General features: G+C 41.9%; 1 pseudogene across 1 annotated transcript; it reads left to right on the top strand.

Moving 5' to 3' along the window:
• Positions 1-1,746: 1,746 nt before the first annotated feature.
• Positions 1,747-13,857, top strand: LOC308365555 (up-regulator of cell proliferation-like; annotated as a pseudogene). Its single transcript has 3 exons — positions 1,747-1,791; positions 1,885-2,035; positions 10,870-13,857. The product of its transcript is annotated as an up-regulator of cell proliferation-like (transcript).
• The last annotated feature ends 695 nt before the right edge of the window (positions 13,858-14,552 follow it).

Genomic DNA, 14,552 nt, shown 5'->3' on the forward strand with positions numbered 1-14,552 from the left:
CTCTATAGCTCAAGACAGTCTGGCTTCCGTATCCTCTAGTTGAGGTTAAAAAGTCTCCTGATTGCCTGATTGATGCAGTGCACCTGTGAGGGACAACTAGAGACACCTGGGTGGAAAGGAGTTCCCCTACGAAAATCCTCTGGGGTAGTACCGCCCATCCAACACCATGCCCCTTAATAGCCTTCATTTGGCTGTACTCAGCCATGTGGGGCACTGCTCACCGGCTGGGCCATCACAACTTGCAAACCTTACATCAAATGGTTTTGCCTTGGCTACTCAAGAGTTTTTTTATATATCAACCAATTCTCACACCCCCTTCCAGGCCAAGACTAATCAATCCTTAAACTGTCTCAGATGGTGACATGCAAGTCAGAGAGCCTGAGGTATGGTCTAGTCAAAATGACAATGGTCATAATCCATAAATGACAAGGGTTATAATTCAATCAAATAATGATGTACACGTCAATCATGATAGACCCCATCAATCAAATACACACATCAATCATGACAGACCCCATCAATCAAATACACACGTCAATCATGATAGACCCCATCAATCAAATAAACACGTCAATCATGATAGACCCATCAATCAAATAATGCTGTACACGTCAATCATTAAAGACCCCATCAATCAAATATACACGTCAATCATGACAGACCCCATCAATCAAATAAACACGTCAATCATGATAGACCCCATCAATCAAATACACACGTCAATCATGATAGACCCCATCAATCAAATTTGGACGTAAAGTGAATTATAATAACAAATTTTGGAAACTTTTTGTTTCTTTTTGTTACAGAAGCTGCCAGATCAACACTTCTAGTGATCCAGTCCCAGAGCGTCTGACTGTGAGCTACATCACTGCATCATCTGCTAGCATCAGCTGGCTGGTGTCTCCTGAGATGAAGCAGACTCCACACAGCTTCCTGGTCTCATACCAGAGTGAAGAGACTGAGCCAAAGTCCATCTCTACTGAGTCATGCAGCACAGACATCACAGACCTGAAACCAGGAACTGACTACACTGTTAAAGTCTACACTGAGCTCCAACATGGAGGAAAGAGCCAGCCTGCTTCACAACACAAAACAGGTCTGCATTTTATTAGCAGTGAATACATAATGACAAACTCTAGAAGTGCTAGGAATGGGACAGGGGCTCGTTTCAGTGGTATGCCATGGTGTTAGAACATTATAATCAGTTATTTTCATGGCCGTATGATATCACTGTCTTTTCATATGAACAGATATGCTAGAAAACATGAAAGACATCGCAAACACTGTAGCAAAAACAGCAACAGTCTAAATTGCAGTTAGGGAAATGTAGTCTCTTTTAGAGCCAAGGTGGACAGTAGTCCTTTGCAGTGTCCTGCCTAATGTCAAATCTACATTCATTTTGCACTTGCTAGATATTTAATATGAGCTAAATAATCTGGTGTTGCACTTCTGGTGGGGAGTGCAAATTTAGAAAGAAATATTTGTCCATTTTTCATTGTAAATACTTGACAAGAAAGAAAAGCACATAACTATTTGAATCACCACCTTAATTCCAGACACTTGTTGAAAGGATTTCCAGATTGAATCCATCAACAGTATTCTTTCAGACATGTATCTTGTAATGTAATATTAATAATGGGTACTATTCAGATCCTGATCACAAATTAGCAACATCGAAACATGATGACTGTGATCTCCTGAATGTAATACGTAAGGCCCTGGGTGCTATTGGACGAGCCAATGATGTCTCCTACCTTTCCAGAGATTCCTGTCCCAGAGCGTCTGACTGTGAGCTCCATCACTGCATCATCTGCTAACCTCAGCTGGCAGGTGTCTTCTGAGATGAAGCAGACTCCACACAGCTTCCTGGTCTCTTACCAGAGTGAAGGGACTGAGCCAAAATCCATCTCTGCTGGGTCATGCAGCACAGACATCACAGGCCTGAAACCAGGAACTGACTACACGGTTAAGGTTTACACTAAGCTCCAATATGGGAAAAAGAGCCAGCCTGCTTGTGTTCAGATGAAGACAGGTGAGATATCAGAAAGGGGAGAATGATTCCCTAAAGTGTTATTCATGATTGATCTGTGGTTTTGAAGCGTTTTGGGGCACAGCACTCGTATGTACAGTTGGAGGCAATAATCTGATCTAGATGTGACGGGCTCGGTTGCCGTCAAAAATGTGGGTTTGGCAAAGAAAAAAAAATGACCAGTGGCAGAGGATGCCCCTGAAATTGACATCAAAAGACTATGGGCTACAATATAACTCTCATACAAAACATCAATGAATTGCTAATTTAAATAAACATGCCCTTACTGCCTTGCTAAATATCTGTCATTAGATGCTATATTAACCTATCTTTCAGGGAGTAACAATTAGCTGCTTGGTTACTGCCTCGAATTCTATGCATGGCACACTTTAAGTTATGACTGGTAAACTATACTTTGTCACGAAAACGAGTTGTAACAAATGGCAAATGTTCGTCTTTGAAACTACCTACAGAAGTTATTGGTCCTCATTCTCGATCATTTTCTGAAGTTCTTTTGAAATGTTTCTTACGGACATTTCGGAAAAACAATGTAAGCAAAAGACCTCCGCTGCATTCTTGCACGCTTGAAAATGTTTTCATAAGAGCCAGAAGTCTTCTGAGCTGGCTCCCCCGGAAGACCTTTCATAAGTTGAACGCGCGTTCATGTGTACCAATTTTCCCCCACGCAACTTCAGCACTCTCACACTTGCCAGGCATAGACAGTAGAAGAGAAAACACGCAGCAATTGACTGATAATGCAACACTGGATACAGGACTGTAAATTGTGTGTTTTTCGCCTGGAAGTCTCTAGAAATCTGGCACCTTATTGAATGAAATTAAAAAGAGTGAACGTGCCGTTTACAGAAACCAGAATGAATGCGTTCACAGTATCGTTCATCAAGCAGTAATACAGTACGTTCAGTTCACTTTCACCAAAATTACGAACAAGTTCAGACACAACACTGCAAATGAGAATAGTCTGGATTGCTGTACTCGCACTGACTAGAATCACTAGACTAGCGCAGCATCCTGGTGTTGTCCATTCATTTATTTTATGACATCAAGATGCCTCGTAGAATCAGGCCTATAAATGTGAACCTAATTGTTAATGATACAAATATTCTCATATTTATTATTATTATTATTATTATTATTAGGAGTAGTAGTAGTAGTAGTAGTAGTAGTAGTAGTAGTAGTAGTATTATTAGTATTATAAGTATTATTATTATTATAATTATTTTTATCCGAGGATGTCTTTAGAGTTGAAGTCAACCCAATCACCAACGAATACTCAAAAATTAAGCCGTTAACCCTTTTAAGACGGACAGTTTTTTCAAATGCAATTCCTCAAATAAGGAATCACATTTGAAAAGATACCGGCAAATTTACGACTGCTATTTAGCTTTCTGAAAGTCTTCTGAAGTTCAGAAGAAATCCCAGATGAGAAAACTATCGAGAAAATGTTTTCTTAAATCCACCGAAGTGAAGTTCAGAAGAAAGTCCTTCTTAAATTATTTTCAACTGCGTTCGAGAAAGAGGCCCATTGATACAAACCTGTTTTTTTCAGTTATTTTTCCCCAGCCAGTTTGGCCCACCACAAGGAAGGCCCGAATAGCGTGGTGGCAAGCAGTTGAAAGAGAGCGTTCTGGTGGATGATCCCGGCATTAAAACATATTGGGCTCCACCCACGGCTGACAGGCAACACCTGCACACAATAACAATAATAGACAAAGGTAATAACGAATGAAATAAGGGAAAACAGCGACCCCTAAGGCAGGAGAACACCTCCCCAACAAGAGGGTGACTACAGTCTCCATAATGGACTATATACATGTTGATATGCACCACACCCATGGGCAGGGATGCGTGCAGCTGCACAATTACAATAAACAAAGGTTATACAGCCATGCTGTAGTAATGGTAACTGAAAACACAAAAATAACTACTTTCGTACTCACCACTCATAACGCAGGCATGCACACGGGCTCACCAAAAATCGGCAACAAACACAGTCAAACACGCGAACACTCCCAGGCGTACACAAACACATCCATGACAAAAACAAACAGAACCGTGACACACGATTATTCCTAACCGTAGGCAGGTAAATTAGGGCTAAGGCACCCTTGATAAGGCATCAGCAATTACATTATCGGTGCCGCGAATATGCTTGATCAAGATGTTAAATGGCTGCAAGATTAAGCTCCACCGCATTAGACGCTGGTTAGAGTTTCTCATACGGTGGAGGAACTTCAGGGGGTTGTGATCGCTGAACACGACAATTTGTTCAGATGCTCCTAAATACACCTCAAAGTGCTGGACCGCTAGAACAAGGTTCCAGCGTTTCCTTCTCGATCAATCAACAGTGCCTTCATGTTTTCAAAGACCTTTCGAAACTATTCGGTCCACTGAAATGGCACTTTAAGGCTAAGCAGGTCATCAGTGGCGCCAATACCGCAGAGAAGTTTTTACAAAACCCACAGTAGTAACCCACCATTCCTAGGAAACGAATGCAGATATTTCCCTAGCCCTACTGGTAAGTGGTATCTGCCAGTAGCCTTTTAGCAGACCGAACTTACTCACATACCAGTAGGGCTAGGGAAATATCTGCATTCGTTACGGGTATTTAATAAACAAAAAGGCTAAATACCACACAGGAGAATTTGTATCCAAAAATAGAACGACAAGGAAGGCCTGAATAGCGTGGTGGCACGCAGTTGAAAGAGAGCGTTCTGGTTCTTAAAACATATCGGGCTCCGCCCACGGCTGACAGGCAACATCTGCACACAATTACAATAATAGACAAAGGTAATAACGAACGAAATAAGGGAAAACAGCGACCCCTAAGGCAGGAGGACGTAACAGATGTATTTAATGAGACTGATTTGTGGATTATCTTTACCTTGACCACTGTGGAGGGCACCCCCTAGGTGTTCAACTTAATTGATCTGTCTTTGGGTTGAATGGTTGATGCCTGTCCAGTCGGGTGAGATTGCCAACATATTGTTGCTGTTGCAAGGACAGCACCAGTGTGTCTTGGTGGCCCTCGCAAAGACTGCATCACAATTTATACACAATTGCACCCATATTCACCTGGCGCCTGCTCCCAGGGTAAGGTACCTACATAGTCTGGTACTCCCATGTGAGGCTAATTTCACCTACAGAGGCATGTAAACATGGTTAGGTCACAATAATTCACTCTTGGCCTAAAAAAAGAAATTTGGGTTCACAATGTATCTGTCAATAATCGCATGAATTTAGCATAGTGATTAAATATGATATTGCAACCAAACATCTACACTTTTTACACAGACCTTTCAGGAAGTCTTCATGCAGCAATAAGCTAAATTAGCATGAAATTGATAATTTATTTCACAACAAACATTTTAATCCATCCAGAGATTCCAGTCCCAAAGCGTCTGACTGTGAGCTCCATCACTGCATCATCTGCTAACCTCAGCTGGCAGGTGTCTTCTGAGATGAAGCAGACTCCACACAGCTTCCTGGTCTCCTACCAGAGTGAAGGGACTGAGTCAAAGTCCATCTCAACTGGGTCATGCAGCACAGACATCACAGCCCTGAAACCAGGAACTCACTACACAGTTGGAGTCTGCACTGTGTCTGGGGGGAAAGAGAGCAAGCTTACCTCTGATAAGATCAAAACAGGTCTGCATTTTATTAGCATTGAATACATACTGACAAACTCTAGAAATGCTAGGAATGGGAAAGGGACTTGTTTCAGTGGTATGCCATGGTGTTAGAACATTATAATCAATTATTTTCATGGCCAAATGAACACTGTCTTTTCATATGAACAAATATGATAGAAAACATGAAAGACATCGCAAACACTGTAGCAAAAACAGCAACAGTCTAAATTCGAATTAGGGAAATGTAGTGAATCCTTTAGAGCCAAGGTGGACAGTAGTCCTTTGCAGTGTCCTGCATAATATTAAATCTACATTCATTTTGCACTTGATAGATATTTAATCTGAGCTATAAAACCTGGTGCACTTCTGGTGGGGAGTGCAAATTTAGAAATACATATTTGTCCATTTTTCATTGTAAATACTTCACAAGAACGAAAAGCACATAACTATTTGAATCACCACCTTAATTCCAGACACTTGTTGAAAGGATTTCCAGATTGAATCCATCAACAGTATTCTTTCAGACATGTATCTTGTAATGTAATATTAATAATGGGTACTATTCAGATCCTGATCACAAATTAGCAACATCGAAACATGATGACTGTGATCTCCTGAATGTAATACGTAAGGCCCTGGGTGCTATTGGACGAGCCAATGATGTCTCCTACCTTTCCAGAGATTCCTGTCCCAGAGCGTCTGCCTGTAAGCGCCATCACTGCATCATATGCTAGCCTCAGCTGGCTGGTGTCTCCTGAGATGGAGCAGATTCCACACAGCTTCCTGGTCTCCTACCAGAGTGAAGGGACTGAGCCAAAGTACATATTTACTGGGTCATGCAGCACTGACATCACAGGCCTGAAACCAGGAACAGAGTACACTGTTAGAGTCTACACTGAGCTCCAACATGGAGGAAAGAGCCAGCCTGCTTCTGTTCAGATGAAGACAGGTGAGATATCAGGAAGGGGACAATGATTTCCTGAAGTGATATTCATTATTGATTTGTGTTGTTGAAGCTTTTTGAGGCACACCACTTGTTCAGTTGGTAGCAATAATATAATCTAGAAGGAGTGTCCACAGGCCAAAGTGTAGGGAATATGGTGGACAGAGGACCATTCTGAGGCAACATGTAAACATGATTAGGTCACAATAACTCACACTTTGCCTAAAAAAGAATTTGGATACACACTTTATCTGTTAATCATCACATGAATTCAGCATAGTGATTAAATATGATATTGCAGCCAAACATCTACAAGTTTCACACATACCTTTCAGGAAGTATTTCATCAGCATAACATTGATTAATCAATTTCACAACAAACATTCTAATCCATCCAGAGATTCCTGTCCCAGAGCGTCTGACTGTGAGCTCCATCACTGCATCATCTGCTAGACTCAGCTGGCTGGTGTCTGATCTGAAGCAAAGAACTGACTACACTGTTAGGGTTTACACTGAGCTTCAACATGGAGGAAAGAGCCAGTCTGCTTCTGTTCAGATGAAGACAGGTGAGATACAGTGCCTTGCATAAGTATTCACCCCCTTGGATGTTTTACCCTTTTATTGCTTTTATAAATCAGTCATGGTCAATATAAGTTGGCTTCTTGGACAATTTTCTTTACAAAAAAGCCCTCTTTAATGTCAAAGTGAAAACCGATTTCTACACAGTTATGTAAATGAAATACAAATATGTAATGAAAATAAGTGATTGCATAAGTATTCACCCCCTTTAAATAGACTGACCTAATTCAACAGAGGTCCAGCCAATTGGTGCTAGAAGTCTCACAATTAGTGAAATGGGGATCAGTGTGCAATGAATGTGTCTCAAGTGATTGTAGTGTAACGACACCTGTGTCTGGAAGGTCCATTCACTGGTCAGTATTCAGTAATCAGTATTCCTGGCTATTGTTACACCATGAAGACCCAAGATCACTCTAAGCAACTCAGAGAAAAGATTGTTGAAAAGTATAGGTCAGGGGAAGGATACAAAAAAATGTCCAAGGCACTAAACATCCCCTGGAATTCTGTTAAATCCATCATCAAGAAATGGATGGATTATGGCACATGTGTAAATCTGCCTAGATCAGGCCGTCCTCACAAACTGAGTGACCATGCAAGAAGGAGACTAGTAAGAGAGGCCACCAATAGACCTATGACTACTCTAAAGGAGTTTCAAGCTTCAGCAGTTGAGATTGGAGAAACTCTGCATACAACAACTGTTGCCTGGGTTCTTCACCAATCAAAGCTTCATGGAAGAGAGCCACTGTTTGAAAAAAGTATTGACTACAGTTTGCCAAAAGGCATGTGGGAGTCTCCATGGTCAAGTGGAAGAAGGTTCTGTGGTTTGATGAGACCAAAGTGGAGCATTATTTTCAACAGTGGCTCTCTTCAATGAAGCTTTGATTGGTGAAGAACCCAGGCAACAGTTGTTGTATGCAGAGGGGATTGGGAGACTTGGGTCTATAGCAAGATCCACACAGCCTATGGGAATTTCCCTTCCTAGTGTGTGTGTGTGTGTAGGGCTTCTGCAATATATGTCAGTGGAGTGGCTCATGCTGTGGTTGCAATTTTATCAGCTTACTATTATGAACATCCTATTAATTATTCTAATTTCTAAGATCATACACGTATTGGTTATCATACTGTTGGTTAGTAATACAGACACAGATTAGTGAGTTTTCATTTACACATTTTCCACCACACTGGAGTGAATCAGCTAACAACAAACCGATACAATTGTCTTGCTAAATGTACCTACTGCATGGGTTAGGGTTAGAGTTAATATTATGTTCCCCCTGATATTTTTTTTAAGGAGACGCCATTGTTAAGGAATAAAGACATTAAGGACAGGGCTTTTAGTTACTAAGCACGTCTTAACCAGGAAGCGCATTTCCATTGAGTCTGAAAACGTTGATATGGCAGCAGTGATAAGAGCAAGGCGAAGAAAGAAGACGGAGAAAGCGCACAGAAATATTTTTTTCAACTCGTATAACACATTTTCAGTTAAGCGAACCACAAATCATTAGACGGTACAGGTTAACCAGCCACGCAATACTTCAATTACTGAACCAGATCAGAGACGACATCGAACCCTCCAACCAGAGATCACATTCTATTCAATCAGTTGGTAAACTCTGGACAACATTGCAAATATTGGCATCGGATCATTTCAAACAGTTATAGCATCAGCAGTTGGTATATCTCAGCCTTCGCTCAGCCAAATATTCACCCAGGTACTCGACGCATTGCTACGGCGCACTGGTCAATATACATTTCCCCACTACGATAGCTGAAATTAATCTTTCCGAACGTAATTGGAGCCATTCATCGCACCCACATGCAAACAGTCCCATCTTCATCCACGAACACGTTTAACGAAACAGAAAGCACACATATTCAATGAATGTCCAGGTCATATGTGATGCCAACATGGCCATTACTTACGTGGTAGTGGTCTGTCCATGACAGTTTTATCTTCCGGAATAGTGCCATCTATCCATGATTGAGCAACGGTGATTTTGGAGAGGCCTGGCAACTTTGTAAATGTATTTGTTTCAGTGGGGATATATTGTAGTGAACCCATTGTAGAACGTATTAATCTCACCATGTACACATCTATATTGTTAAAACAGACAGTTTATGCATTAATGCCACCAATAGCATGTTATTTATAATCGTGTTTTTTTAAACATCTCGCTGTAGGTGATGGCGGGCAAAACAACAATACAACCCATTGAATCAGGTTCAGTGATTGAGCGAACGTGAACCAATATATCTATATCTCTTTTAACGGTTTGCTAAATAGTGATTGCCCAGCGCTGATCTGGCTTGATAAATATCACGGAAAATGCGGGGAAACACCATGCGTTAATGTGCGCCTGGCAAAGGTGCAAATTAAGCTGCGTTCGCAAATCAATGTTAGTAAATCAGGCCCTTTAAAAGGCGGAGTAAGCACACAGTGCCCAGCGCAGATGTGGTTTGATAAATACCACGGAAAATGCGCAAAAACACTGTGCGTTAATGTGCAAACGCAGATTAAGCAGCGCTCGCATGTTAGTAAATCAGGCCCTAAGGGGCCCATTTTCTGGCGTAAAATAGCGGTCGTAAACATAAAACGGTATTTACTAAGGGGGCGCATTTGAGTAGAGTGGCATATTAACGCTATGAGGGTGTGTACCTGCCAACAGGTGGGATGGCACGGAGACGTGGGTGGTAACGTAGGCGTGAAGCGCACTTTAATGGGAGGAGTGCGCCTAATGATGTATTGCGTTGTATTTACTAAACTGCCTGGCCAGCGCACGTCTCTGATTTGCGCGCTAATTCTCCGCCTCATAAAAGCACCAGGAAGCGCATTTCCATTGAGTCTGAAAACATTGATATGGCAGCAGTGATAAGAGCAAGGCGAAGAAAGAAGACAGAGACAGCGCACAGAAATACGTTTTTCAACTCGTATAACACATTTTCAGTTAAGCGAACCACAAATCATTAGACGGTACAGGTTAACCAGCCACGCAATACTTGAATTACTGAACCAGATCAGAGACGACATCGAACCCTCCATACACCTCCAACCGGAGATCACATTCATGTTAAACTCCGGACAACATTGCAAATATTGGCATCGGATAATTTCAAACAGTTATAGCATCAGCAGTTGGTATATCTCAGCCTTCACTCAGCCAAATATTCACACAGGTACTCGACGCATTGCTACGGCGCACTGGTCAATACATTTCCCCACTGCCACAGCTGAAATTAGAGACATCAAACAGGACTTTTTTTGAAATTGCAAACTTTCCGAACGTAATATGAACCATTGATTGCACCCACGTCCATATATATTGTGGTGAACCCATGCCACAGTGCGTTAATGTGCGAACGCAGATTAAGCAGCGGTCGCATGTTAGTAAATCAGGCCCTATATAGGGCGGAGTAAACACAGTTTGCCCAGCGCAGATCTGGTTTGATAAATACCACGGAAAATGCGCAAAAACACCGTGCGTTAATGTGCGAACGCAGATTAAGCAGCGGTCGCATGTTAGTAAATCAGGCCCTAAGACATAAAGGAGAAGGTCAGGGCTTTAATTGGACATTTTCCAGATCATTTTAACCAGGTAGAACAAAGACATGAAAGCAATGCAATCCAGTAACCCTGTACAAATATCCAAATATGTTGTAACCCCCAGAACTCCTTCCTGAGCTGCTGTCAACCTTGGGCCTGGGGGATCTTCATGGAGGGAAGCTCACACTCAGCTCAGTCCTGGAGATCAACATTAACACAGTGGCCTATGAACCAACACAAAGTCTGGAGCAGATACCATGGGCATTCTTAAGGAAACTGATGATGGCCAATTTAAATGCGAGAAATATCAAATGTGCACAAGACCAGCCAATGTATAATTGTAGTCTCACTGATGCAAATGATGATTCTGATGCCATAAATCCTCTAGATTTGATCACTGCTCTTTTCCACTGCTCAGATCCTTTCCTCCAGCAGGAAATGGTCTCCAAAATGTCCATGTGCCAGTTTGCTGTTCCTTTGCTGCTGCCAAACTGTGACACACAGCAGAGCACTCTGATGCTGTTGGCCATGAGAGACCTGGTTAAAAAGTTCAGACCTCACTCTCTAGAGGGTGACAGGACATTTGTAGAGGGCAGGATCGTAGAAACTGACATCCCCATGGTGTCTTTTGTTAGACTAGGAGAGAGCAGTCTGCCCAAATCTCAAACTCTGAACAAGTTGCTCAGTAATCCTCAACAGCACAATGACACATTTGTTCACCGTGACATGGAGTGTGGTGATATGCCCAGGAGAATCTCAGATGGTCTGGTTGAAGTCAGCTGGTATCTACCCTGTGGGAACACAAACATTGACCTGTTCACACAGCCAGTGGCCATAGCCAATCTGAGAGGAGATGGCAGGTTGTTTAAGACCCAGATGTCCTTCCTGTGTGAGACCTCAGCTGCAGTTTTCATCTTCATTGATGACCTAGAGGGAGACCTCGGCATTCTGAACAACAGAGAGAGCAGAGCTGAACTGTTCCTGGTCACCAACTCTCAGAGTAAGACCTTCAACATGGAGACACTTATAGATATATGCATGAAGCACAAGGTGAAGGAGACCAGTGTGATCATCAAAAAAAAGCAGAATGATGCAGAGTTTGTAAAGGCTTTGCGTTTCCATGTGAGTGGTGTCATTGGAAATAATCCAATTAAAATGAAAGTGGAAGACATGGCTGCTGTTGCTCAACGTATTGGTATTGTGGTTGATGAGGACTGCACTGAGTGTAGAAATGGCAGAGCCAATGCTGAAGGCATCACTAGAAGCATTCAGGATGTTGTAAAATTCAAGAAAGCCCAGTTGCCCTTACATGGTGAAATGTGGAAGGAAATCAGTAAAATAGAAAAAGAGAGATGCAGAATGCGTTGTGCATGAGAAATACAGGAGTTCACTCAAGGCTACAGAAGAAACACTCAGAAAGGAACAGCAGCAGAAGGCCTTCTCAGAAGCCATGGTGAAATTCATTTGTGCGATCTCAGAGTCAGGAACACAGCGCCTCTATTTCCTGAAGTGGCTGAAGATTCAGCTGGACACCCTCTGTAGACATAACCTGTCCACACTGAGAGAGCAATACAAAGACTGCTGTAGAAACACGCCACAGAATAATGAGCTGATTGAACACTTAGATGAGCAAATCTCCAACTGCTCGTTGGGTCCTGAGCACTTCTTCCGTGAGCTGGGCCAGCTTTATGAGTGTGCTAGCTCCCTTCCAGAAAACAACCCATCCCAACAACAAGTCCGGCACTTACCTGCTCTGTGTGCTCAGATGCTGCTGGATGGGTTTCCAGTTGAGCTGGTCGATGGAGACGCATCAAACATCCCAATGAAGTGGATAAAAGAGGTCATGACTCAGCTACATCAGCTGGTGGACACCAAGAGTAAGATCCTGGTGTTGACTGTGCTGGGAGTCCAAAGCACTGGGAAGTCCACCCTTCTCAACACCATGTTTGGAGTGCAGTTTGCAGTCAGCAGTGGAAGATGCACCAGAGGAGCCTTCATGCTGCTGATTAAAGTCTCTGAGGAACTCAGATTGGAGCTCAAGTGTGACTTCATCATGATCATTGACACAGAGGGCTTAAAATCACCTGAACTGGCAGCATTGGACACAAGCCATGAACACGACAACGAATTAGCAACGCTGGTCATAGGGCTCAGTGACATCACCGTCATCAATATCGCCATGGAGAACAACACAGAGATGAAGGACATTCTGCAGATTGTGGTCCACGCCTTTCTCAGGATGAAGGAGGTTGGGAAGAAGCCCAGATGTCTGTTTGTGCATCAGAATGTGTCAGACATGTCTGCTCATGACAGCAACATGAGAGACAGGAATAAACTGATGGAGCAGTTGGATGAGATGACCCTGGCAGCAGCAAAAATGGAGAAGAAAGTAGCTTATGCAAAGTTCACTGATGTGATGGACTATGATCCTGAAAAAGACTGCTACTACCTCCCTGGACTTTGGCATGGAACTCCCCCTATGGCCCCAGTGAATGCTGGCTACAGTGAAGCTGTCTATGAACTCAAGGAGAGTTTAATTGGCTCCTTACACACATCTGGTAACATGAGGAACAATGATGCAACAGAGTTTCTCGAGTGGACTGAGGGTTTGTGGAATGCTGTGAAATTTGAGAACTTCATCTTTAATTTCAGAAACAATTTGGTGGCAGATGCATACACAGAGCTGTGCACTCAGTACAACACTTGGGAGTGGTCTTTCCAATCTGAGATGAACAACTGGCTTATAACCAAGGAAACAATGATATCCAGTTTTGGAGTGACTGAAAAGAATGTTCAAATAAATCTGTTACGTAGAGAGGTGATAAATGAGGCATCAAAGAAGCTGCTTGAAGAAGAGCAGACAATCCTGTCCAACCTTGACGAATACTTTCAGAAAAAGGACAGCAAAGTCAGTTTAGTAGAGAAATACAAACAGGACTTCCGAACAAGTGCAGACTCTCTCAGACAACATATGGAAATGTCTATTAAACACTCTTTGGAAAAGGCTGTTGAAATCAGAGAGGGAATGGAAAAAGTGAATAAAATCAAGAACAAGCAAATGGATACAATTGAGAAAAAGGTATGTGAGCTCAGTGGCGCCTCCAGAAAATGATTCCAGGGGTGGCCAGTGGGGGCCACAGCAAATCTTAGGGTGGCATTCAAAAAAAAAAACATAACCCAATTTAATAATCTACTATTTATTCTAATAAATCTATGTAATATGGTGTATACAGACATATTTTGATCTCTTGACTGTTAATGGCAACTCTCAAACAAGCAATCTTGTTTTACATGTGTACGTATACTATACAGTAGCCTATTTCACAGTAGCTAAATAGTAGTACCATTTATATAACTGTACTTTTCCTTGACAATTACTCTAGTTTAATTTTGATGTTTAAATGAACAACACCCCACAAATATTTTTGATATTGCTTTATTGTGCAGTGCACAGATTTACAGCACAGGTTATAATAGGTCCATTTAAATAGACAGTTAAACTATTAAAACAATTAAACAGTTCCATCTTAGAATATTGCCTAAATATATTCACAAGCTTGCCATTTTCAACAAAATCTGTATGAACAGAAATGAATCATTGAAAAAACAATGGACAATACATGAACAGTTCAGATACATTAATTTGCAATGAATTTGCAGAAATTGGATTGCTTTGTTTTTCCTTGAAAATAAAATTAAGATTGCACTTTGATAGAGCAAATGACCAAAAACATGTAGCCTAATCTTCTCAACCAAAATTAATCCTCAGGCATTCCTATCAAACTTTCGGATTCCTGGTATATTGAA

This window comes from Sprattus sprattus (assembly GCF_963457725.1).
Source record: "Sprattus sprattus genome assembly, chromosome: 5".
Taxonomy (NCBI): Eukaryota; Metazoa; Chordata; class Actinopteri; order Clupeiformes; family Clupeidae; genus Sprattus; species Sprattus sprattus.